Raw genomic sequence first — 21909 nt, forward strand, 5'->3', positions numbered from 1 at the left:
TGCTTTGAAAAGCTTGGACATTGTTGTACAACTTTAATAATCTAAGACTGCAAGGCCTGAGAATTATTGTGTCTGAATATGCATCACAAGATTGAAGGAAAGAGTATCTTTGTACTTGTTAAAAATCACTAGCTTTCCTCATTCGGACAGGTTCACAACTTTGATGTCTACTGTGGCATAGCAAAGTCTGTATGATGTCAAATAGGAATGTATCACATAGACTGCGTGGCCTAATGGATAAGGCGTCTGACTTCGAATCAGAAGATTGAGGGTTCGAGTCCCTTCGTGGTCGTTTAATTTCATTAGCTCAGCTAATTTGAACATGTTTTCAAATTCCCGAAATAAGGCATTGGTCTCATTGCTTTGAAAAGCTTGGACACTTGTTGTACAACTTTAATAATCTAAGACTGCAAGGCCTGAGAATTATTGTGTCTCAATATGCATCACAAGATTGAAGGAAAGAGTATCTTTGTACTTGTTAAATATCACTAGCTTTCCTCATTCGGACAGGTTCACAACTTTGATGTCTACTGTGGCATAGCAAAGTCTGTATGATGTCAAACTAGGAATGTATCACATAGACTGCGTAGGCCTAATGGCTAAGGCGTCTGACTTCGAATCAGAAGATTGAGGGTTCGAGTCCCTTCGTGGTCGTTTAATTTCATTAGCTCAGCTAATTTGAACATGTTTGCAAATTCCCGAAATAAGGCATTGGTCTCATTGCTTTGAAAAGCTTGGACATTGTTGTTCAACTTTATAATCTAAGACTGAAAGGCCTGAGAAATATTGTGTCTGATTCGGCATCGCAAGATTGAGGGAAAAGGTCTCTTCTTACTTGTTAAATATCACGAGCTTTCCTCATTCGGACAGGTTCACAACTTTGATGTCTACTGTGGCATAGCAAAGTCTGTATGATGTCAAATAGGGATGTATCACATAGACTGCGTGGCCTAATGGATAAGGCGTCTGACTTCGAATCAGAAGATTGAGGATTCGAGTCCCTTCGTGGTCATTTAATTTCATTAGCTCAGCTAATTTGAACATGTTTGCAAATTCCCGAAATAAGGCATTGGTCTCATTGCTTTGAAAAGCTTGGACATTGTTGTTCAACTTTATAATCTAAGACTGAAAGGCCTGAGAAATATTGTGTCTGATTCGGCATCGCAAGATTGAGGGAAAAGGTCTCTTCTTACTTGTTAAATATCACTAGCTTTCCTCATTTGGACAGGTTCACAACTTTGATGTCTACTGTGGCATAGCAAAATCTGTATGATGTCAAATAGGGTTGTATCACATAGACTGCGTGGCCTAATGGATAAGGCGTCTGACTTCGAATCAGAAGATTGAGGGTTCGAGTCCCTTCGTGGTCGTTTAATTTAATTAGCTCAGCTAATTTGAACATGTTTGCAAATTCCCGAAATAAGGCATTGGTCTCATTGCTTTGAAAAGCTTGGACATTGTTGTTCAACTTTTATAATCTAAGACTGAAAGGCCTGAGAAATATTGTGTCTGATTCGGCATCGCAAGATTGAGGGAAAAGGTCTCTTCTTACTTGTTAAATATCACTAGCTTTCCTCATTTGGACAGGTTCACAACTTTGATGTCTACTGTGGCATAGCAAAATCTGTATGATGTCAAATAGGGATGTATCACATAGACTGCGTGGCCTAATGGATAAGGCGTCTGACTTCGAATCAGACGATTGAGGGTTCGAGTCCCTTCGTGGTCGTTTAATTTCATTAGCTCAGCTAATTTGAACATGTTTGCAAATTCCCGAAATAAGGCATTGGTCTCATTGCTTTGAAAAGCTTGGACATTGTTGTTCAACTTTTATAATCTAAGACTGAAAGGCCTGAGAAATATTGTGTCTGATTCGGCATCGCAAGATTGAGGGAAAAGGTCTCTTCTTACTTGTTAAATATCACGAGCTTTCCTCATTCGGACAGGTTCACAACTTTGATGTCTACTGTTGCATAGCAAAGTCTGTATGATGTCAAATAGGGTCATTTAATTTCATTAGCTCAGCTAATTCGTACATGTTTGCAATTTCCCTAAATAAGGCATTGGTCTTGTTGCTTTGAAAAGCTTGGACATTGTTGTTCAACTTTAATAATCTAAGACTGCAAGGCCTGAGAATTATTGTGTCTGAATATGCATCACAAGATTGAAGGAAAGAGTATCTTTGTACTTGTTAAAAATCACTAGCTTTCCTCATTCGGACAGGTTCACAACTTTGATGTCTACTGTGGCATAGCAAAGTCTGTATGATGTCAAATAGGAATGTATCACATAGACTGCGTGGCCTAATGGCTAAGGCGTCTGACTTCGAATCAGAAGATTGAGGGTGTCGAGTCCCTTCGTGGTCGTTTAATTTCATTAGCTCAGCTAATTTGAACATGTTTTCAAATTCCCGAAATAAGGCATTGGTCTCATTGCTTTGAAAAGCTTGGACATTGTTGTACAACTTTAATAATCTAAGACTGCAAGGCCTGAGAATTATTGTGTCTGAATATGCATCACAAGATTGAAGGAAAGAGTATCTTTGTACTTGTTAAAAATCACTAGCTTTCCTCATTCGGACAGGTTCACAACTTTGATGTCTACTGTGGCATAGCAAAGTCTGTATGATGTCAAATAGGAATGTATCACATAGACTGCGTGGCCTAATGGCTAAGGCGTCTGACTTCGAATCAGAAGATTGAGGGTGTCGAGTCCCTTCGTGGTCGTTTAATTTCATTAGCTCAGCTAATTTGAACATGTTTTCAAATTCCCGAAATAAGGCATTGGTCTCATTGCTTTGAAAAGCTTGGACATTGTTGTACAACTTTAATAATCTAAGACTGCAAGGCCTGAGAAGTATTGTGTCTGAATATGCATCACAAGATTGAAGGAAAGAGTATCTTTGTACTTGTTAAAAATCACTAGCTTTCCTCATTCGGACAGGTTCACAACTTTGATGTCTACTGTGGCATAGCAAAGTCTGTATGATGTCAAATAGGAATGTATCACATAGACTGCGTGGCCTAATGGCTAAGGCATCTGACTTCGAATCAGAAGATTGAGGGTTCGAGTCCCTTCGTGGTCGTTTAATTTCATTAGCTCAGCTAATTTGAACATGTTTTCAAATTCCCGAAATAAGGCATTGGTCTCATTGCTTTGAAAAGCTTGGACACTGTTGTTCAACTTTTATAATCTAAGACTGAAAGGCCTGAGAAATATTGTGTCTGATTCGGCATCGCAAGATTGAGGGAAAAGGTCTCTTCTTACTTGTTAAATATCACTAGCTTTCCTCATTTGGACAGGTTCACAACTTTGATGTCTACTGTGGCATAGCAAAATCTGTATGATGTCAAATAGGGATGTATCACATAGACTGCGTGGCCTAATGGATAAGGCGTCTGACTTCGAATCAGAAGATTGAGGGTTCGAGTCCCTTCGTGGTCGTTTAATTTCATTAGCTCAGCTAATTTGAACATGTTTGCAAATTCCCGAAATAAGGCATTGGTCTCATTGCTTTGAAAAGCTTGGACATTGTTGTTCAACTTTTATAATCTAAGACTGAAAGGCCTGAGAAATATTGTGTCTGATTCGGCATCGCAAGATTGAGGGAAAAGGTCTCTTCTTACTTGTTAAATATCACGAGCTTTCCTCATTCGGACAGGTTCACAACTTTGATGTCCACTGTTGCATAGCAAAGTCTGTATGATGTCAAATAGGGTCATTTAATTTCATTAGCTCAGCTAATTCGTACATGTTTGCAATTTCCCTAAATAAGGCATTGGTCTTGTTGCTTTGAAAAGCTTGGACATTGTTGTTCAACTTTAATAATCTAAGACTGCAAGGCCTGAGAATTATTGTGTCTGAATATGCATCACAAGATTGAAGGAAAGAGTATCTTTGTACTTGTTAAAAATCACTAGCTTTCCTCATTCGGACAGGTTCACAACTTTGATGTCTACTGTGGCATAGCAAAGTCTGTATGATGTCAAATAGGGATGTATCACATAGACTGCGTGGCCTAATGGATAAGGCGTCTGACTTCGAATCAGAAGATTGAGGGTTCGAGTCCCTTCGTGGTCGTTTAATTTCATTAGCTCAGCTAATTTGAACTTGTTTGCAAATTCCCGAAATAAGGCATTGGTCTCATTGCTTTGAAAAGCTTGGACATTGTTGTACAACTTTAATAATCTAAGACTGCAATGCCTGAGAAGTATTGTGTCTGAATATGCATCACAAGATTGAAGGAAAGAGTATCTTTGTACTTGTTAAAAATCACTAGCTTTCCTCATTCGGACAGGTTCACAACTTTGATGTCTACTGTGGCATAGCAAAGTCTGTATGATGTCAAATAGGAATGTATCACATAGACTGCGTGGCCTAATGGCTAAGGCATCTGACTTCGAATCAGAAGATTGAGGGTTCGAGTCCCTTCGTGGTCGTTTAATTTCATTAGCTCAGCTAATTTGAACATGTTTTCAAATTCCCGAAATAAGGCATTGGTCTCATTGCTTTGAAAAGCTTGGACACTGTTGTTCAACTTTTATAATCTAAGACTGAAAGGCCTGAGAAATATTGTGTCTGATTCGGCATCGCAAGATTGAGGGAAAAGGTCTCTTCTTACTTGTTAAATATCACTAGCTTTCCTCATTTGGACAGGTTCACAACTTTGATGTCTACTGTGGCATAGCAAAATCTGTATGATGTCAAATAGGGATGTATCACATAGACTGCGTGGCCTAATGGCTAAGGCATCTGACTTCGAATCAGAAGATTGAGGGTTCGAGTCCCTTCGTGGTCGTTTAATTTCATTAGCTCAGCTAATTTGAACATGTTTTCAAATTCCCGAAATAAGGCATTGGTCTCATTGCTTTGAAAAGCTTGGACACTGTTGTTCAACTTTTATAATCTAAGACTGAAAGGCCTGAGAAATATTGTGTCTGATTCGGCATCGCAAGATTGAGGGAAAAGGTCTCTTCTTACTTGTTAAATATCACTAGCTTTCCTCATTTGGACAGGTTCACAACTTTGATGTCTACTGTGGCATAGCAAAATCTGTATGATGTCAAATAGGGATGTATCACATAGACTGCGTGGCCTAATGGATAAGGCGTCTGACTTCGAATCAGAAGATTGAGGGTTCGAGTCCCTTCGTGGTCGTTTAATTTCATTAGCTCAGCTAATTTGAACTTGTTTGCAAATTCCCGAAATAAGGCATTGGTCTCATTGCTTTGAAAAGCTTGGACATTGTTGTACAACTTTAATAATCTAAGACTGCAAGGCCTGAGAATTATTGTGTCTGAATATGCATCACAAGATTGAAGGAAAGAGTATCTTTGTACTTGTTAAAAATCACTAGCTTTCCTCATTCGGACAGGTTCACAACTTTGATGTCTACTGTGGCATAGCAAAGTCTGTATGATGTCAAATAGGAATGTATCACATAGACTGCGTGGCCTAATGGCTAAGGCGTCTGACTTCGAATCAGAAGATTGAGGGTTCGAGTCCCTTCGTGGTCACTTAATTTCATTAGCTCAGCTAATTTGAACATGTTTGCAAATTCCTGAAATAAGGCATTGGTCTCATTGCTTTGAAAAGCTTGGACATTGTTGTACAACTTTAATAATCTAAGACTGCAATGCCTGAGAAGTATTGTGTCTGAATATGCATCACAAGATTGAAGGAAAGAGTATCTTTGTACTTGTTAAAAATCACTAGCTTTCCTCATTCGGACAGGTTCACAACTTTGATGTCTACTGTGGCATAGCAAAGTCTGTATGATGTCAAATAGGAATGTATCACATAGACTGCGTGGCCTAATGGCTAAGGCATCTGACTTCGAATCAGAAGATTGAGGGTTCGAGTCCCTTCGTGGTCGTTTAATTTCATTAGCTCAGCTAATTTGAACATGTTTTCAAATTCCCGAAATAAGGCATTGGTCTCATTGCTTTGAAAAGCTTGGACACTGTTGTTCAACTTTTATAATCTAAGACTGAAAGGCCTGAGAAATATTGTGTCTGATTCGGCATCGCAAGATTGAGGGAAAAGGTCTCTTCTTACTTGTTAAATATCACTAGCTTTCCTCATTTGGACAGGTTCACAACTTTGATGTCTACTGTGGCATAGCAAAATCTGTATGATGTCAAATAGGGATGTATCACATAGACTGCGTGGCCTAATGGCTAAGGCATCTGACTTCGAATCAGAAGATTGAGGGTTCGAGTCCCTTCGTGGTCGTTTAATTTCATTAGCTCAGCTAATTTGAACATGTTTTCAAATTCCCGAAATAAGGCATTGGTCTCATTGCTTTGAAAAGCTTGGACACTGTTGTTCAACTTTTATAATCTAAGACTGAAAGGCCTGAGAAATATTGTGTCTGATTCGGCATCGCAAGATTGAGGGAAAAGGTCTCTTCTTACTTGTTAAATATCACTAGCTTTCCTCATTTGGACAGGTTCACAACTTTGATGTCTACTGTGGCATAGCAAAATCTGTATGATGTCAAATAGGGATGTATCACATAGACTGCGTGGCCTAATGGCTAAGGCATCTGACTTCGAATCAGAAGATTGAGGGTTCGAGTCCCTTCGTGGTCGTTTAATTTCATTAGCTCAGCTAATTTGAACATGTTTTCAAATTCCCGAAATAAGGCATTGGTCTCATTGCTTTGAAAAGCTTGGACACTGTTGTTCAACTTTTATAATCTAAGACTGAAAGGCCTGAGAAATATTGTGTCTGATTCGGCATCGCAAGATTGAGGGAAAAGGTCTCTTCTTACTTGTTAAATATCACTAGCTTTCCTCATTTGGACAGGTTCACAACTTTGATGTCTACTGTGGCATAGCAAAATCTGTATGATGTCAAATAGGGATGTATCACATAGACTGCGTGGCCTAATGGATAAGGCGTCTGACTTCGAATCAGAAGATTGAGGGTTCGAGTCCCTTCGTGGTCGTTTAATTTCATTAGCTCAGCTAATTTGAACATGTTTGCAAATTCCCGAAATAAGGCATTGGTCTCATTGCTTTGAAAAGCTTGGACATTGTTGTTCAACTTTTATAATCTAAGACTGAAAGGCCTGAGAAATATTGTGTCTGATTCGGCATCGCAAGATTGAGGGAAAAGGTCTCTTCTTACTTGTTAAATATCACGAGCTTTCCTCATTCGGACAGGTTCACAACTTTGATGTCCACTGTTGCATAGCAAAGTCTGTATGATGTCAAATAGGGTCATTTAATTTCATTAGCTCAGCTAATTCGTACATGTTTGCAATTTCCCTAAATAAGGCATTGGTCTTGTTGCTTTGAAAAGCTTGGACATTGTTGTTCAACTTTAATAATCTAAGACTGCAAGGCCTGAGAATTATTGTGTCTGAATATGCATCACAAGATTGAAGGAAAGAGTATCTTTGTACTTGTTAAAAATCACTAGCTTTCCTCATTCGGACAGGTTCACAACTTTGATGTCTACTGTGGCATAGCAAAGTCTGTATAATGTCAAATAGGGATGTATCACATAGACTGCGTGGCCTAATGGATAAGGCGTCTGACTTCGAATCAGAAGATTGAGGGTTCGAGTCCCTTCGTGGTCGTTTAATTTCATTAGCTCAGCTAATTTGAACATGTTTGCAAATTCCCGAAATAAGGCATTGGTCTCATTGCTTTGAAAAGCTTGGACATTGTTGTTCAACTTTTATAATCTAAGACTGAAAGGCCTGAGAAATATTGTGTCTGATTCGGCATCGCAAGATTGAGGGAAAAGGTCTCTTCTTACTTGTTAAATATCACGAGCTTTCCTCATTCGGACAGGTTCACAACTTTGATGTCCACTGTTGCATAGCAAAGTCTGTATGATTTCAAATAGGGTCATTTAATTTCATTAGCTCAGCTAATTTGAACTTGTTTGCAAATTCCCGAAATAAGGCATTGGTCTCATTGCTTTGAAAAGCTTGGACATTGTTGTACAACTTTAATAATCTAAGACTGCAAGGCCTGAGAAGTATTGTGTCTGAATATGCATCACAAGATTGAAGGAAAGAGTATCTTTGTACTTGTTAAAAATCACTAGCTTTCCTCATTCGGACAGGTTCACAACTTTGATGTCTACTGTGGCATAGCAAAGTCTGTATGATGTCAAATAGGAATGTATCACATAGACTGCGTGGCCTAATGGCTAAGGCATCTGACTTCGAATCAGAAGATTGAGGGTTCGAGTCCCTTCGTGGTCGTTTAATTTCATTAGCTCAGCTAATTTGAACATGTTTTCAAATTCCCGAAATAAGGCATTGGTCTCATTGCTTTGAAAAGCTTGGACACTGTTGTTCAACTTTTATAATCTAAGACTGAAAGGCCTGAGAAATATTGTGTCTGATTCGGCATCGCAAGATTGAGGGAAAAGGTCTCTTCTTACTTGTTAAATATCACTAGCTTTCCTCATTTGGACAGGTTCACAACTTTGATGTCTACTGTGGCATAGCAAAGTCTGTATGATGTCAAATAGGGATGTATCACATAGACTGCGTGGCCTAATGGATAAGGCGTCTGACTTCGAATCAGAAGATTGAGGGTTCGAGTCCCTTCGTGGTCGTTTAATTTCATTAGCTCAGCTAATTTGAACATGTTTTCAAATTCCCGAAATAAGGCATTGGTCTCATTGCTTTGAAAAGCTTGGACACTGTTGTTCAACTTTTATAATCTAAGACTGAAAGGCCTGAGAAATATTGTGTCTGATTCGGCATCGCAAGATTGAGGGAAAAGGTCTCTTCTTACTTGTTAAATATCACTAGCTTTCCTCATTTGGACAGGTTCACAACTTTGATGTCTACTGTGGCATAGCAAAATCTGTATGATGTCAAATAGGGATGTATCACATAGACTGCGTGGCCTAATGGCTAAGGCATCTGACTTCGAATCAGAAGATTGAGGGTTCGAGTCCCTTCGTGGTCGTTTAATTTCATTAGCTCAGCTAATTTGAACATGTTTTCAAATTCCCGAAATAAGGCATTGGTCTCATTGCTTTGAAAAGCTTGGACACTGTTGTTCAACTTTTATAATCTAAGACTGAAAGGCCTGAGAAATATTGTGTCTGATTCGGCATCGCAAGATTGAGGGAAAAGGTCTCTTCTTACTTGTTAAATATCACTAGCTTTCCTCATTTGGACAGGTTCACAACTTTGATGTCTACTGTGGCATAGCAAAATCTGTATGATGTCAAATAGGGATGTATCACATAGACTGCGTGGCCTAATGGATAAGGCGTCTGACTTCGAATCAGAAGATTGAGGGTTCGAGTCCCTTCGTGGTCGTTTAATTTCATTAGCTCAGCTAATTTGAACATGTTTGCAAATTCCCGAAATAAGGCATTGGTCTCATTGCTTTGAAAAGCTTGGACATTGTTGTTCAACTTTTATAATCTAAGACTGAAAGGCCTGAGAAATATTGTGTCTGATTCGGCATCGCAAGATTGAGGGAAAAGGTCTCTTCTTACTTGTTAAATATCACGAGCTTTCCTCATTCGGACAGGTTCACAACTTTGATGTCCACTGTTGCATAGCAAAGTCTGTATGATGTCAAATAGGGTCATTTAATTTCATTAGCTCAGCTAATTCGTACATGTTTGCAATTTCCCTAAATAAGGCATTGGTCTTGTTGCTTTGAAAAGCTTGGACATTGTTGTTCAACTTTAATAATCTAAGACTGCAAGGCCTGAGAATTATTGTGTCTGAATATGCATCACAAGATTGAAGGAAAGAGTATCTTTGTACTTGTTAAAAATCACTAGCTTTCCTCATTCGGACAGGTTCACAACTTTGATGTCTACTGTGGCATAGCAAAGTCTGTATAATGTCAAATAGGGATGTATCACATAGACTGCGTGGCCTAATGGATAAGGCGTCTGACTTCGAATCAGAAGATTGAGGGTTCGAGTCCCTTCGTGGTCGTTTAATTTCATTAGCTCAGCTAATTTGAACATGTTTGCAAATTCCCGAAATAAGGCATTGGTCTCATTGCTTTGAAAAGCTTGGACATTGTTGTTCAACTTTTATAATCTAAGACTGAAAGGCCTGAGAAATATTGTGTCTGATTCGGCATCGCAAGATTGAGGGAAAAGGTCTCTTCTTACTTGTTAAATATCACGAGCTTTCCTCATTCGGACAGGTTCACAACTTTGATGTCCACTGTTGCATAGCAAAGTCTGTATGATTTCAAATAGGGTCATTTAATTTCATTAGCTCAGCTAATTTGAACTTGTTTGCAAATTCCCGAAATAAGGCATTGGTCTCATTGCTTTGAAAAGCTTGGACATTGTTGTACAACTTTAATAATCTAAGACTGCAAGGCCTGAGAAGTATTGTGTCTGAATATGCATCACAAGATTGAAGGAAAGAGTATCTTTGTACTTGTTAAAAATCACTAGCTTTCCTCATTCGGACAGGTTCACAACTTTGATGTCTACTGTGGCATAGCAAAGTCTGTATGATGTCAAATAGGAATGTATCACATAGACTGCGTGGCCTAATGGCTAAGGCATCTGACTTCGAATCAGAAGATTGAGGGTTCGAGTCCCTTCGTGGTCGTTTAATTTCATTAGCTCAGCTAATTTGAACATGTTTTCAAATTCCCGAAATAAGGCATTGGTCTCATTGCTTTGAAAAGCTTGGACACTGTTGTTCAACTTTTATAATCTAAGACTGAAAGGCCTGAGAAATATTGTGTCTGATTCGGCATCGCAAGATTGAGGGAAAAGGTCTCTTCTTACTTGTTAAATATCACTAGCTTTCCTCATTTGGACAGGTTCACAACTTTGATGTCTACTGTGGCATAGCAAAGTCTGTATGATGTCAAATAGGGATGTATCACATAGACTGCGTGGCCTAATGGATAAGGCGTCTGACTTCGAATCAGAAGATTGAGGGTTCGAGTCCCTTCGTGGTCGTTTAATTTCATTAGCTCAGCTAATTTGAACATGTTTTCAAATTCCCGAAATAAGGCATTGGTCTCATTGCTTTGAAAAGCTTGGACACTGTTGTTCAACTTTTATAATCTAAGACTGAAAGGCCTGAGAAATATTGTGTCTGATTCGGCATCGCAAGATTGAGGGAAAAGGTCTCTTCTTACTTGTTAAATATCACTAGCTTTCCTCATTTGGACAGGTTCACAACTTTGATGTCTACTGTGGCATAGCAAAATCTGTATGATGTCAAATAGGGATGTATCACATAGACTGCGTGGCCTAATGGATAAGGCGTCTGACTTCGAATCAGAAGATTGAGGGTTCGAGTCCCTTCGTGGTCGTTTAATTTCATTAGCTCAGCTAATTTGAACATGTTTGCAAATTCCCGAAATAAGGCATTGGTCTCATTGCTTTGAAAAGCTTGGACATTGTTGTTCAACTTTTATAATCTAAGACTGAAAGGCCTGAGAAATATTGTGTCTGATTCGGCATCGCAAGATTGAGGGAAAAGGTCTCTTCTTACTTGTTAAATATCACGAGCTTTCCTCATTCGGACAGGTTCACAACTTTGATGTCCACTGTTGCATAGCAAAGTCTGTATGATGTCAAATAGGGTCATTTAATTTCATTAGCTCAGCTAATTCGTACATGTTTGCAATTTCCCTAAATAAGGCATTGGTCTTGTTGCTTTGAAAAGCTTGGACATTGTTGTTCAACTTTAATAATCTAAGACTGCAAGGCCTGAGAATTATTGTGTCTGAATATGCATCACAAGATTGAAGGAAAGAGTATCTTTGTACTTGTTAAAAATCACTAGCTTTCCTCATTCGGACAGGTTCACAACTTTGATGTCTACTGTGGCATAGCAAAGTCTGTATGATGTCAAATAGGGATGTATCACATAGACTGCGTGGCCTAATGGATAAGGCGTCTGACTTCGAATCAGAAGATTGAGGGTTCGAGTCCCTTCGTGGTCGTTTAATTTCATTAGCTCAGCTAATTTGAACATGTTTGCAAATTCCCGAAATAAGGCATTGGTCTCATTGCTTTGAAAAGCTTGGACATTGTTGTTCAACTTTTATAATCTAAGACTGAAAGGCCTGAGAAATATTGTGTCTGATTCGGCATCGCAAGATTGAGGGAAAAGGTCTCTTCTTACTTGTTAAATATCACGAGCTTTCCTCATTCGGACAGGTTCACAACTTTGATGTCCACTGTTGCATAGCAAAGTCTGTATGATGTCAAATAGGGTCATTTAATTTCATTAGCTCAGCTAATTCGTACATGTTTGCAATTTCCCTAAATAAGGCATTGGTCTTGTTGCTTTGAAAAGCTTGGACATTGTTGTTCAACTTTAATAATCTAAGACTGCAAGGCCTGAGAATTATTGTGTCTGAATATGCATCACAAGATTGAAGGAAAGAGTATCTTTGTACTTGTTAAAAATCACTAGCTTTCCTCATTCGGACAGGTTCACAACTTTGATGTCTACTGTGGCATAGCAAAGTCTGTATGATGTCAAATAGGGATGTATCACATAGACTGCGTGGCCTAATGGATAAGGCGTCTGACTTCGAATCAGAAGATTGAGGGTTCGAGTCCCTTCGTGGTCGTTTAATTTCATTAGCTCAGCTAATTTGAACATGTTTGCAAATTCCCGAAATAAGGCATTGGTCTCATTGCTTTGAAAAGCTTGGACATTGTTGTTCAACTTTTATAATCTAAGACTGAAAGGCCTGAGAAATATTGTGTCTGATTCGGCATCGCAAGATTGAGGGAAAAGGTCTCTTCTTACTTGTTAAATATCACGAGCTTTCCTCATTCGGACAGGTTCACAACTTTGATGTCCACTGTTGCATAGCAAAGTCTGTATGATGTCAAATAGGGTCATTTAATTTCATTAGCTCAGCTAATTCGTACATGTTTGCAATTTCCCTAAATAAGGCATTGGTCTTGTTGCTTTGAAAAGCTTGGACATTGTTGTTCAACTTTAATAATCTAAGACTGCAAGGCCTGAGAATTATTGTGTCTGAATATGCATCACAAGATTGAAGGAAAGAGTATCTTTGTACTTGTTAAAAATCACTAGCTTTCCTCATTCGGACAGGTTCACAACTTTGATGTCTACTGTGGCATAGCAAAGTCTGTATGATGTCAAATAGGGATGTATCACATAGACTGCGTGGCCTAATGGATAAGGCGTCTGACTTCGAATCAGAAGATTGAGGGTTCGAGTCCCTTCGTGGTCGTTTAATTTCATTAGCTCAGCTAATTTGAACATGTTTGCAAATTCCCGAAATAAGGCATTGGTCTCATTGCTTTGAAAAGCTTGGACATTGTTGTTCAACTTTTATAATCTAAGACTGAAAGGCCTGAGAAATATTGTGTCTGATTCGGCATCGCAAGATTGAGGGAAAAGGTCTCTTCTTACTTGTTAAATATCACGAGCTTTCCTCATTCGGACAGGTTCACAACTTTGATGTCCACTGTTGCATAGCAAAGTCTGTATGATGTCAAATAGGGTCATTTAATTTCATTAGCTCAGCTAATTCGTACATGTTTGCAATTTCCCTAAATAAGGCATTGGTCTTGTTGCTTTGAAAAGCTTGGACATTGTTGTTCAACTTTAATAATCTAAGACTGCAAGGCCTGAGAATTATTGTGTCTGAATATGCATCACAAGATTGAAGGAAAGAGTATCTTTGTACTTGTTAAAAATCACTAGCTTTCCTCATTCGGACAGGTTCACAACTTTGATGTCTACTGTGGCATAGCAAAGTCTGTATGATGTCAAATAGGGATGTATCACATAGACTGCGTGGCCTAATGGATAAGGCGTCTGACTTCGAATCAGAAGATTGAGGGTTCGAGTCCCTTCGTGGTCGTTTAATTTCATTAGCTCAGCTAATTTGAACATGTTTGCAAATTCCCGAAATAAGGCATTGGTCTCATTGCTTTGAAAAGCTTGGACATTGTTGTTCAACTTTTATAATCTAAGACTGAAAGGCCTGAGAAATATTGTGTCTGATTCGGCATCGCAAGATTGAGGGAAAAGGTCTCTTCTTACTTGTTAAATATCACGAGCTTTCCTCATTCGGACAGGTTCACAACTTTGATGTCCACTGTTGCATAGCAAAGTCTGTATGATGTCAAATAGGGTCATTTAATTTCATTAGCTCAGCTAATTCGTACATGTTTGCAATTTCCCTAAATAAGGCATTGGTCTTGTTGCTTTGAAAAGCTTGGACATTGTTGTTCAACTTTAATAATCTAAGACTGCAAGGCCTGAGAATTATTGTGTCTGAATATGCATCACAAGATTGAAGGAAAGAGTATCTTTGTACTTGTTAAAAATCACTAGCTTTCCTCATTCGGACAGGTTCACAACTTTGATGTCTACTGTGGCATAGCAAAGTCTGTATGATGTCAAATAGGGATGTATCACATAGACTGCGTGGCCTAATGGATAAGGCGTCTGACTTCGAATCAGAAGATTGAGGATTCGAGTCCCTTCGTGGTCATTTAATTTCATTAGCTCAGCTAATTTGAACATGTTTGCAAATTCCCGAAATAAGGCATTGGTCTCATTGCTTTGAAAAGCTTGGACATTGTTGTACAACTTTAATAATCTAAGACTGCAAGGCCTGAGAAATATTGTGTCTTATTCGGCATCGCAAGATTGAGGGAAAAGGTCTCTTCTTACTTGTTAAATATCACTAGCTTTCCTCATTTGGACAGGTTCACAACTTTGATGGCTACTGTGGCATAGCAAAATCTGTATGATGTCAAATAGGGATGTATCACATAGACTGCGTGGCCTAATGGATAAGGCGTCTGACTTCGAATCAGAAGATTGAGGGTTCGAGTCCCTTCGTGGTCGTTTAATTTCATTAGCTCAGCTAATTTGAACATGTTTTCAAATTCCCGAAATAAGGCATTGGTCTCATTGCTTTGAAAAGCTTGGACACTGTTGTTCAACTTTTATAATCTAAGACTGAAAGGCCTGAGAAATATTGTGTCTGATTCGGCATCGCAAGATTGAGGGAAAAGGTCTCTTCTTACTTGTTAAATATCACTAGCTTTCCTCATTTGGACAGGTTCACAACTTTGATGTCTACTGTGGCATAGCAAAATCTGTATGATGTCAAATAGGGATGTATCACATAGACTGCGTGGCCTAATGGCTAAGGCATCTGACTTCGAATCAGAAGATTGAGGGTTCGAGTCCCTTCGTGGTCGTTTAATTTCATTAGCTCAGCTAATTTGAACATGTTTTCAAATTCCCGAAATAAGGCATTGGTCTCATTGCTTTGAAAAGCTTGGACACTGTTGTTCAACTTTTATAATCTAAGACTGAAAGGCCTGAGAAATATTGTGTCTGATTCGGCATCGCAAGATTGAGGGAAAAGGTCTCTTCTTACTTGTTAAATATCACTAGCTTTCCTCATTTGGACAGGTTCACAACTTTGATGTCTACTGTGGCATAGCAAAATCTGTATGATGTCAAATAGGGATGTATCACATAGACTGCGTGGCCTAATGGATAAGGCGTCTGACTTCGAATCAGAAGATTGAGGGTTCGAGTCCCTTCGTGGTCGTTTAATTTCATTAGCTCAGCTAATTTGAACATGTTTGCAAATTCCCGAAATAAGGCATTGGTCTCATTGCTTTGAAAAGCTTGGACATTGTTGTTCAACTTTTATAATCTAAGACTGAAAGGCCTGAGAAATATTGTGTCTGATTCGGCATCGCAAGATTGAGGGAAAAGGTCTCTTCTTACTTGTTAAATATCACGAGCTTTCCTCATTCGGACAGGTTCACAACTTTGATGTCCACTGTTGCATAGCAAAGTCTGTATGATGTCAAATAGGGTCATTTAATTTCATTAGCTCAGCTAATTCGTACATGTTTGCAATTTCCCTAAATAAGGCATTGGTCTTGTTGCTTTGAAAAGCTTGGACATTGTTGTTCAACTTTAATAATCTAAGACTGCAAGGCCTGAGAAATATTGTGTCTTATTCGGCATCGCAAGATTGAGGGAAAAGGTCTCTTCTTACTTGTTAAATATCACTAGCTTTCCTCATTTGGACAGGTTCACAACTTTGATGGCTACTGTGGCATAGCAAAATCTGTATGATGTCAAATAGGGATGTATCACATAGACTGCGTGGCCTAATGGATAAGGCGTCTGACTTCGAATCAGAAGATTGAGGGTTCGAGTCCCTTCGTGGTCGTTTAATTTCATTAGCTCAGCTAATTTGAACATGTTTTCAAATTCCCGAAATAAGGCATTGGTCTCATTGCTTTGAAAAGCTTGGACACTGTTGTTCAACTTTTATAATCTAAGACTGAAAGGCCTGAGAAATATTGTGTCTGATTCGGCATCGCAAGATTGAGGGAAAAGGTCTCTTCTTACTTGTTAAATATCACTAGCTTTCCTCATTTGGACAGGTTCACAACTTTGATGTCTACTGTGGCATAGCAAAATCTGTATGATGTCAAATAGGGATGTATCACATAGACTGCGTGGCCTAATGGCTAAGGCATCTGACCTCGAATCAGAAGATTGAGGGTTCGAGTCCCTTCGTGGTCGTTTAATTTCATTAGCTCAGCTAATTTGAACATGTTTTCAAATTCCTGAAATAAGGCATTGGTCTCATTGCTTTGAAAAGCTTGGACACTGTTGTTCAACTTTTATAATCTAAGACTGAAAGGCCTGAGAAATATTGTGTCTGATTCGGCATCGCAAGATTGAGGGAAAAGGTCTCTTCTTACTTGTTAAATATCACTAGCTTTCCTCATTTGGACAGGTTCACAACTTTGATGTCTACTGTGGCATAGCAAAATCTGTATGATGTCAAATAGGGATGTATCACATAGACTGCGTGGCCTAATGGATAAGGCGTCTGACTTCGAATCAGAAGATTGAGGGTTCGAGTCCCTTCGTGGTCGTTTAATTTCATTAGCTCAGCTAATTTGAACATGTTTGCAAATTCCCGAAATAAGGCATTGGTCTCATTGCTTTGAAAAGCTTGGACATTGTTGTTCAACTTTTATAATCTAAGACTGAAAGGCCTGAGAAATATTGTGTCTGATTCGGCATCGCAAGATTGAGGGAAAAGGTCTCTTCTTACTTGTTAAATATCACGAGCTTTCCTCATTCGGACAGGTTCACAACTTTGATGTCCACTGTTGCATAGCAAAGTCTGTATGATGTCAAATAGGGTCATTTAATTTCATTAGCTCAGCTAATTCGTACATGTTTGCAATTTCCCTAAATAAGGCATTGGTCTTGTTGCTTTGAAAAGCTTGGACATTGTTGTTCAACTTTAATAATCTAAGACTGCAAGGCCTGAGAATTATTGTGTCTGAATATGCATCACAAGATTGAAGGAAAGAGTATCTTTGTACTTGTTAAAAATCACTAGCTTTCCTCATTCGGACAGGTTCACAACTTTGATGTCTACTGTGGCATAGCAAAGTCTGTATGATGTCAAATAGGGATGTATCACATAGACTGCGTGGCCTAATGGATAAGGCGTCTGACTTCGAATCAGAAGATTGAGGGTTCGAGTCCCTTCGTGGTCGTTTAATTTCATTAGCTCAGCTAATTTGAACATGTTTGCAAATTCCCGAAATAAGGCATTGGTCTCATTGCTTTGAAAAGCTTGGACATTGTTGTTCAACTTTTATAATCTAAGACTGAAAGGCCTGAGAAATATTGTGTCTGATTCGGCATCGCAAGATTGAGGGAAAAGGTCTCTTCTTACTTGTTAAATATCACGAGCTTTCCTCATTCGGACAGGTTCACAACTTTGATGTCCACTGTTGCATAGCAAAGTCTGTATGATGTCAAATAGGGTCATTTAATTTCATTAGCTCAGCTAATTTGAACTTGTTTGCAAATTCCCGAAATAAGGCATTGGTCTCATTGCTTTGAAAAGCTTGGACATTGTTGTACAACTTTAATAATCTAAGACTGCAAGGCCTGAGAAGTATTGTGTCTGAATATGCATCACAAGATTGAAGGAAAGAGTATCTTTGTACTTGTTAAAAATCACTAGCTTTCCTCATTCGGACAGGTTCACAACTTTGATGTCTACTGTGGCATAGCAAAGTCTGTATGATGTCAAATAGGAATGTATCACATAGACTGCGTGGCCTAATGGCTAAGGCATCTGACTTCGAATCAGAAGATTGAGGGTTCGAGTCCCTTCGTGGTCGTTTAATTTCATTAGCTCAGCTAATTTGAACATGTTTTCAAATTCCCGAAATAAGGCATTGGTCTCATTGCTTTGAAAAGCTTGGACACTGTTGTTCAACTTTTATAATCTAAGACTGAAAGGCCTGAGAAATATTGTGTCTGATTCGGCATCGCAAGATTGAGGGAAAAGGTCTCTTCTTACTTGTTAAATATCACTAGCTTTCCTCATTTGGACAGGTTCACAACTTTGATGTCTACTGTGGCATAGCGTGGCCTAATGGATAAGGCGTCTGACTTCGAATCAGAAGATTGAGGGTTCGAGTCCCTTCGTGGTCGTTTAATTTCATTAGCTCAGCTAATTTGAACATGTTTGCAAATTCCCGAAATAAGGCATTGGTCTCATTGCTTTGAAAAGCTTGGACATTGTTGTTCAACTTTTATAATCTAAGACTGAAAGGCCTGAGAAATATTGTGTCTGATTCGGCATCGCAAGATTGAGGGAAAAGGTCTCTTCTTACTTGTTAAATATCACGAGCTTTCCTCATTCGGACAGGTTCACAACTTTGATGTCCACTGTTGCATAGCAAAGTCTGTATGATGTCAAATAGGGTCATTTAATTTCATTAGCTCAGCTAATTCGTACATGTTTGCAATTTCCCTAAATAAGGCATTGGTCTTGTTGCTTTGAAAAGCTTGGACATTGTTGTTCAACTTTAATAATCTAAGACTGCAAGGCCTGAGAATTATTGTGTCTGAATATGCATCACAAGATTGAAGGAAAGAGTATCTTTGTACTTGTTAAAAATCACTAGCTTTCCTCATTCGGACAGGTTCACAACTTTGATGTCTACTGTGGCATAGCAAAGTCTGTATGATGTCAAATAGGGATGTATCACATAGACTGCGTGGCCTAATGGATAAGGCGTCTGACTTCGAATCAGAAGATTGAGGGTTCGAGTCCCTTCGTGGTCGTTTAATTTCATTAGCTCAGCTAATTTGAACATGTTTTCAAATTCCCGAAATAAGGCATTGGTCTCATTGCTTTGAAAAGCTTGGACACTGTTGTTCAACTTTTATAATCTAAGACTGAAAGGCCTGAGAAATATTGTGTCTGATTCGGCATCGCAAGATTGAGGGAAAAGGTCTCTTCTTACTTGTTAAATATCACTAGCTTTCCTCATTTGGACAGGTTCACAACTTTGATGTCTACTGTGGCATAGCAAAATCTGTATGATGTCAAATAGGGATGTATCACATAGACTGCGTGCCCTAATGGATAAGGCGTCTGACTTCGAATCAGAAGATTGAGGGTTCGAGTCCCTTCGTGGTCGTTTAATTTCATTAGCTCAGCTAATTTGAACATGTTTGCAAATTCCCGAAATAAGGCATTGGTCTCATTGCTTTGAAAAGCTTGGACATTGTTGTTCAACTTTTATAATCTAAGACTGAAAGGCCTGAGAAATATTGTGTCTGATTCGGCATCGCAAGATTGAGGGAAAAGGTCTCTTCTTACTTGTTAAATATCACGAGCTTTCCTCATTCGGACAGGTTCACAACTTTGATGTCCACTGTTGCATAGCAAAGTCTGTATGATGTCAAATAGGGTCATTTAATTTCATTAGCTCAGCTAATTTGAACTTGTTTGCAAATTCCCGAAATAAGGCATTGGTCTCATTGCTTTGAAAAGCTTGGACATTGTTGTACAACTTTAATAATCTAAGACTGCAATGCCTGAGAAGTATTGTGTCTGAATATGCATCACAAGATTGAAGGAAAGAGTATCTTTGTACTTGTTAAAAATCACTAGCTTTCCTCATTCGGACAGGTTCACAACTTTGATGTCTACTGTGGCATAGCAAAGTCTGTATGATGTCAAATAGGAATGTATCACATAGACTGCGTGGCCTAATGGCTAAGGCATCTGACTTCGAATCAGAAGATTGAGGGTTCGAGTCCCTTCGTGGTCGTTTAATTTCATTAGCTCAGCTAATTTGAACATGTTTTCAAATTCCCGAAATAAGGCATTGGTCTCATTGCTTTGAAAAGCTTGGACACTGTTGTTCAACTTTTATAATCTAAGACTGAAAGGCCTGAGAAATATTGTGTCTGATTCGGCATCGCAAGATAGAGGGAAAAGGTCTCTTCTTACTTGTTAAATATCACTAGCTTTCCTCATTTGGACAGGTTCACAACTTTGATGTCTACTGTGGCATAGCGTGGCCTAATGGATAAGGCGTCTGACTTCGAATCAGAAGATTGAGGGTTCGAGTCCCTTCGTGGTCGTTTAATTTCATTAGCTCAGCTAATTTGAACATGTTTGCAAATTCCCGAAATAAGGCATTGGTCTCATTGCTTTGAAAAGCTTGGACATTGTTGTTCAACTTTTATAATCTAAGACTGAAAGGCCTGAGAAATATTGTGTCTGATTCGGCATCGCAAGATTGAGGGAAAAGGTCTCTTCTTACTTGTTAAATATCACGAGCTTTCCTCATTCGGACAGGTTCACAACTTTGATGTCCACTGTTGCATAGCAAAGTCTGTATGATGTCAAATAGGGTCATTTAATTTCATTAGCTCAGCTAATTCGTACATGTTTGCAATTTCCCTAAATAAGGCATTGGTCTTGTTGCTTTGAAAAGCTTGGACATTGTTGTTCAACTCTAATAATCTAAGACTGCAAGGCCTGAGAATTATTGTGTCTGAATATGCATCACAAGATTGAAGGAAAGAGTATCTTTGTACTTGTTAAAAATCACTAGCTTTCCTCATTCGGACAGGTTCACAACTTTGATGTCTACTGTGGCATAGCAAAGTCTGTATGATGTCAAATAGGGATGTATCACATAGACTGCGTGGCCTAATGGATAAGGCGTCTGACTTCGAATCAGAAGATTGAGGGTTCGAGTCCCTTCGTGGTCGTTTAATTTCATTAGCTCAGCTAATTTGAACTTGTTTGCAAATTCCCGAAATAAGGCATTGGTCTCATTGCTTTGAAAAGCTTGGACATTGTTGTACAACTTTAATAATCTAAGACTGCAATGCCTGAGAAGTATTGTGTCTGAATATGCATCACAAGATTGAAGGAAAGAGTATCTTTGTACTTGTTAAAAATCACTAGCTTTCCTCATTCGGACAGGTTCACAACTTTGATGTCTACTGTGGCATAGCAAAGTCTGTATGATGTCAAATAGGAATGTATCACATAGACTGCGTGGCCTAATGGCTAAGGCATCTGACTTCGAATCAGAAGATTGAGGGTTCGAGTCCCTTCGTGGTCGTTTAATTTCATTAGCTCAGCTAATTTGAACATGTTTTCAAATTCCCGAAATAAGGCATTGGTCTCATTGCTTTGAAAAGCTTGGACACTGTTGTTCAACTTTTATAATCTAAGACTGAAAGGCCTGAGAAATATTGTGTCTGATTCGGCATCGCAAGATTGAGGGAAAAGGTCTCTTCTTACTTGTTAAATATCACTAGCTTTCCTCATTTGGACAGGTTCACAACTTTGATGTCTACTGTGGCATAGCGTGGCCTAATGGATAAGGCGTCTGACTTCGAATCAGAAGATTGAGGGTTCGAGTCCCTTCGTGGTCGTTTAATTTCATTAGCTCAGCTAATTTGAACATGTTTGCAAATTCCCGAAATAAGGCATTGGTCTCATTGCTTTGAAAAGCTTGGACATTGTTGTTCAACTTTTATAATCTAAGACTGAAAGGCCTGAGAAATATTGTGTCTGATTCGGCATCGCAAGATTG

The 21909-nt window shown here is 38.9% G+C and overlaps 25 non-coding genes across 25 annotated transcripts; all 25 read left to right on the forward strand.

Moving 5' to 3' along the window:
• Nucleotides 1-219: 219 nt before the first annotated feature.
• trnar-ucg (transfer RNA arginine (anticodon UCG)) lies at nucleotides 220-292 on the forward strand. The gene has a single exon. It is a non-coding gene; the product is annotated as a tRNA-Arg (tRNA).
• Nucleotides 293-1297: 1005 nt separating this feature from the next.
• trnar-ucg (transfer RNA arginine (anticodon UCG)) lies at nucleotides 1298-1370 on the forward strand. The gene has a single exon. It is a non-coding gene; the product is annotated as a tRNA-Arg (tRNA).
• Nucleotides 1371-1656: 286 nt separating this feature from the next.
• Nucleotides 1657-1729, forward strand: trnar-ucg (transfer RNA arginine (anticodon UCG)). Its single transcript has one exon. It is a non-coding gene; the product is annotated as a tRNA-Arg (tRNA).
• Nucleotides 1730-3371: 1642 nt separating this feature from the next.
• On the forward strand, nucleotides 3372-3444 carry trnar-ucg (transfer RNA arginine (anticodon UCG)). Its single transcript has one exon. It is a non-coding gene; the product is annotated as a tRNA-Arg (tRNA).
• A 563-nt stretch (nucleotides 3445-4007) lies between these two features.
• Nucleotides 4008-4080, forward strand: trnar-ucg (transfer RNA arginine (anticodon UCG)). Its single transcript has one exon. It is a non-coding gene; the product is annotated as a tRNA-Arg (tRNA).
• Nucleotides 4081-5084: 1004 nt separating this feature from the next.
• Nucleotides 5085-5157, forward strand: trnar-ucg (transfer RNA arginine (anticodon UCG)). The gene has a single exon. It is a non-coding gene; the product is annotated as a tRNA-Arg (tRNA).
• A 286-nt stretch (nucleotides 5158-5443) lies between these two features.
• On the forward strand, nucleotides 5444-5516 carry trnar-ucg (transfer RNA arginine (anticodon UCG)). Its single transcript has one exon. It is a non-coding gene; the product is annotated as a tRNA-Arg (tRNA).
• Nucleotides 5517-6879: 1363 nt separating this feature from the next.
• Nucleotides 6880-6952, forward strand: trnar-ucg (transfer RNA arginine (anticodon UCG)). Its single transcript has one exon. It is a non-coding gene; the product is annotated as a tRNA-Arg (tRNA).
• A 563-nt stretch (nucleotides 6953-7515) lies between these two features.
• On the forward strand, nucleotides 7516-7588 carry trnar-ucg (transfer RNA arginine (anticodon UCG)). Its single transcript has one exon. It is a non-coding gene; the product is annotated as a tRNA-Arg (tRNA).
• A 922-nt stretch (nucleotides 7589-8510) lies between these two features.
• Nucleotides 8511-8583, forward strand: trnar-ucg (transfer RNA arginine (anticodon UCG)). Its single transcript has one exon. It is a non-coding gene; the product is annotated as a tRNA-Arg (tRNA).
• Nucleotides 8584-9228: 645 nt separating this feature from the next.
• Nucleotides 9229-9301, forward strand: trnar-ucg (transfer RNA arginine (anticodon UCG)). Its single transcript has one exon. It is a non-coding gene; the product is annotated as a tRNA-Arg (tRNA).
• Nucleotides 9302-9864: 563 nt separating this feature from the next.
• trnar-ucg (transfer RNA arginine (anticodon UCG)) lies at nucleotides 9865-9937 on the forward strand. The gene has a single exon. It is a non-coding gene; the product is annotated as a tRNA-Arg (tRNA).
• A 922-nt stretch (nucleotides 9938-10859) lies between these two features.
• trnar-ucg (transfer RNA arginine (anticodon UCG)) lies at nucleotides 10860-10932 on the forward strand. The gene has a single exon. It is a non-coding gene; the product is annotated as a tRNA-Arg (tRNA).
• A 286-nt stretch (nucleotides 10933-11218) lies between these two features.
• On the forward strand, nucleotides 11219-11291 carry trnar-ucg (transfer RNA arginine (anticodon UCG)). The gene has a single exon. It is a non-coding gene; the product is annotated as a tRNA-Arg (tRNA).
• A 563-nt stretch (nucleotides 11292-11854) lies between these two features.
• Nucleotides 11855-11927, forward strand: trnar-ucg (transfer RNA arginine (anticodon UCG)). Its single transcript has one exon. It is a non-coding gene; the product is annotated as a tRNA-Arg (tRNA).
• Nucleotides 11928-12490: 563 nt separating this feature from the next.
• On the forward strand, nucleotides 12491-12563 carry trnar-ucg (transfer RNA arginine (anticodon UCG)). Its single transcript has one exon. It is a non-coding gene; the product is annotated as a tRNA-Arg (tRNA).
• Nucleotides 12564-13126: 563 nt separating this feature from the next.
• trnar-ucg (transfer RNA arginine (anticodon UCG)) lies at nucleotides 13127-13199 on the forward strand. Its single transcript has one exon. It is a non-coding gene; the product is annotated as a tRNA-Arg (tRNA).
• A 563-nt stretch (nucleotides 13200-13762) lies between these two features.
• On the forward strand, nucleotides 13763-13835 carry trnar-ucg (transfer RNA arginine (anticodon UCG)). The gene has a single exon. It is a non-coding gene; the product is annotated as a tRNA-Arg (tRNA).
• A 922-nt stretch (nucleotides 13836-14757) lies between these two features.
• trnar-ucg (transfer RNA arginine (anticodon UCG)) lies at nucleotides 14758-14830 on the forward strand. The gene has a single exon. It is a non-coding gene; the product is annotated as a tRNA-Arg (tRNA).
• Nucleotides 14831-15475: 645 nt separating this feature from the next.
• On the forward strand, nucleotides 15476-15548 carry trnar-ucg (transfer RNA arginine (anticodon UCG)). The gene has a single exon. It is a non-coding gene; the product is annotated as a tRNA-Arg (tRNA).
• Nucleotides 15549-16111: 563 nt separating this feature from the next.
• Nucleotides 16112-16184, forward strand: trnar-ucg (transfer RNA arginine (anticodon UCG)). Its single transcript has one exon. It is a non-coding gene; the product is annotated as a tRNA-Arg (tRNA).
• Nucleotides 16185-16829: 645 nt separating this feature from the next.
• On the forward strand, nucleotides 16830-16902 carry trnar-ucg (transfer RNA arginine (anticodon UCG)). Its single transcript has one exon. It is a non-coding gene; the product is annotated as a tRNA-Arg (tRNA).
• A 563-nt stretch (nucleotides 16903-17465) lies between these two features.
• trnar-ucg (transfer RNA arginine (anticodon UCG)) lies at nucleotides 17466-17538 on the forward strand. The gene has a single exon. It is a non-coding gene; the product is annotated as a tRNA-Arg (tRNA).
• Nucleotides 17539-19053: 1515 nt separating this feature from the next.
• Nucleotides 19054-19126, forward strand: trnar-ucg (transfer RNA arginine (anticodon UCG)). The gene has a single exon. It is a non-coding gene; the product is annotated as a tRNA-Arg (tRNA).
• Nucleotides 19127-21000: 1874 nt separating this feature from the next.
• trnar-ucg (transfer RNA arginine (anticodon UCG)) lies at nucleotides 21001-21073 on the forward strand. The gene has a single exon. It is a non-coding gene; the product is annotated as a tRNA-Arg (tRNA).
• Nucleotides 21074-21909: the final 836 nt, after the last annotated feature.

The sequence above is a fragment of the Oncorhynchus kisutch genome, linkage group LG20, assembly GCF_002021735.2.
Source record: "Oncorhynchus kisutch isolate 150728-3 linkage group LG20, Okis_V2, whole genome shotgun sequence".
In the NCBI taxonomy this organism is placed as follows: Eukaryota; Metazoa; Chordata; class Actinopteri; order Salmoniformes; family Salmonidae; genus Oncorhynchus; species Oncorhynchus kisutch.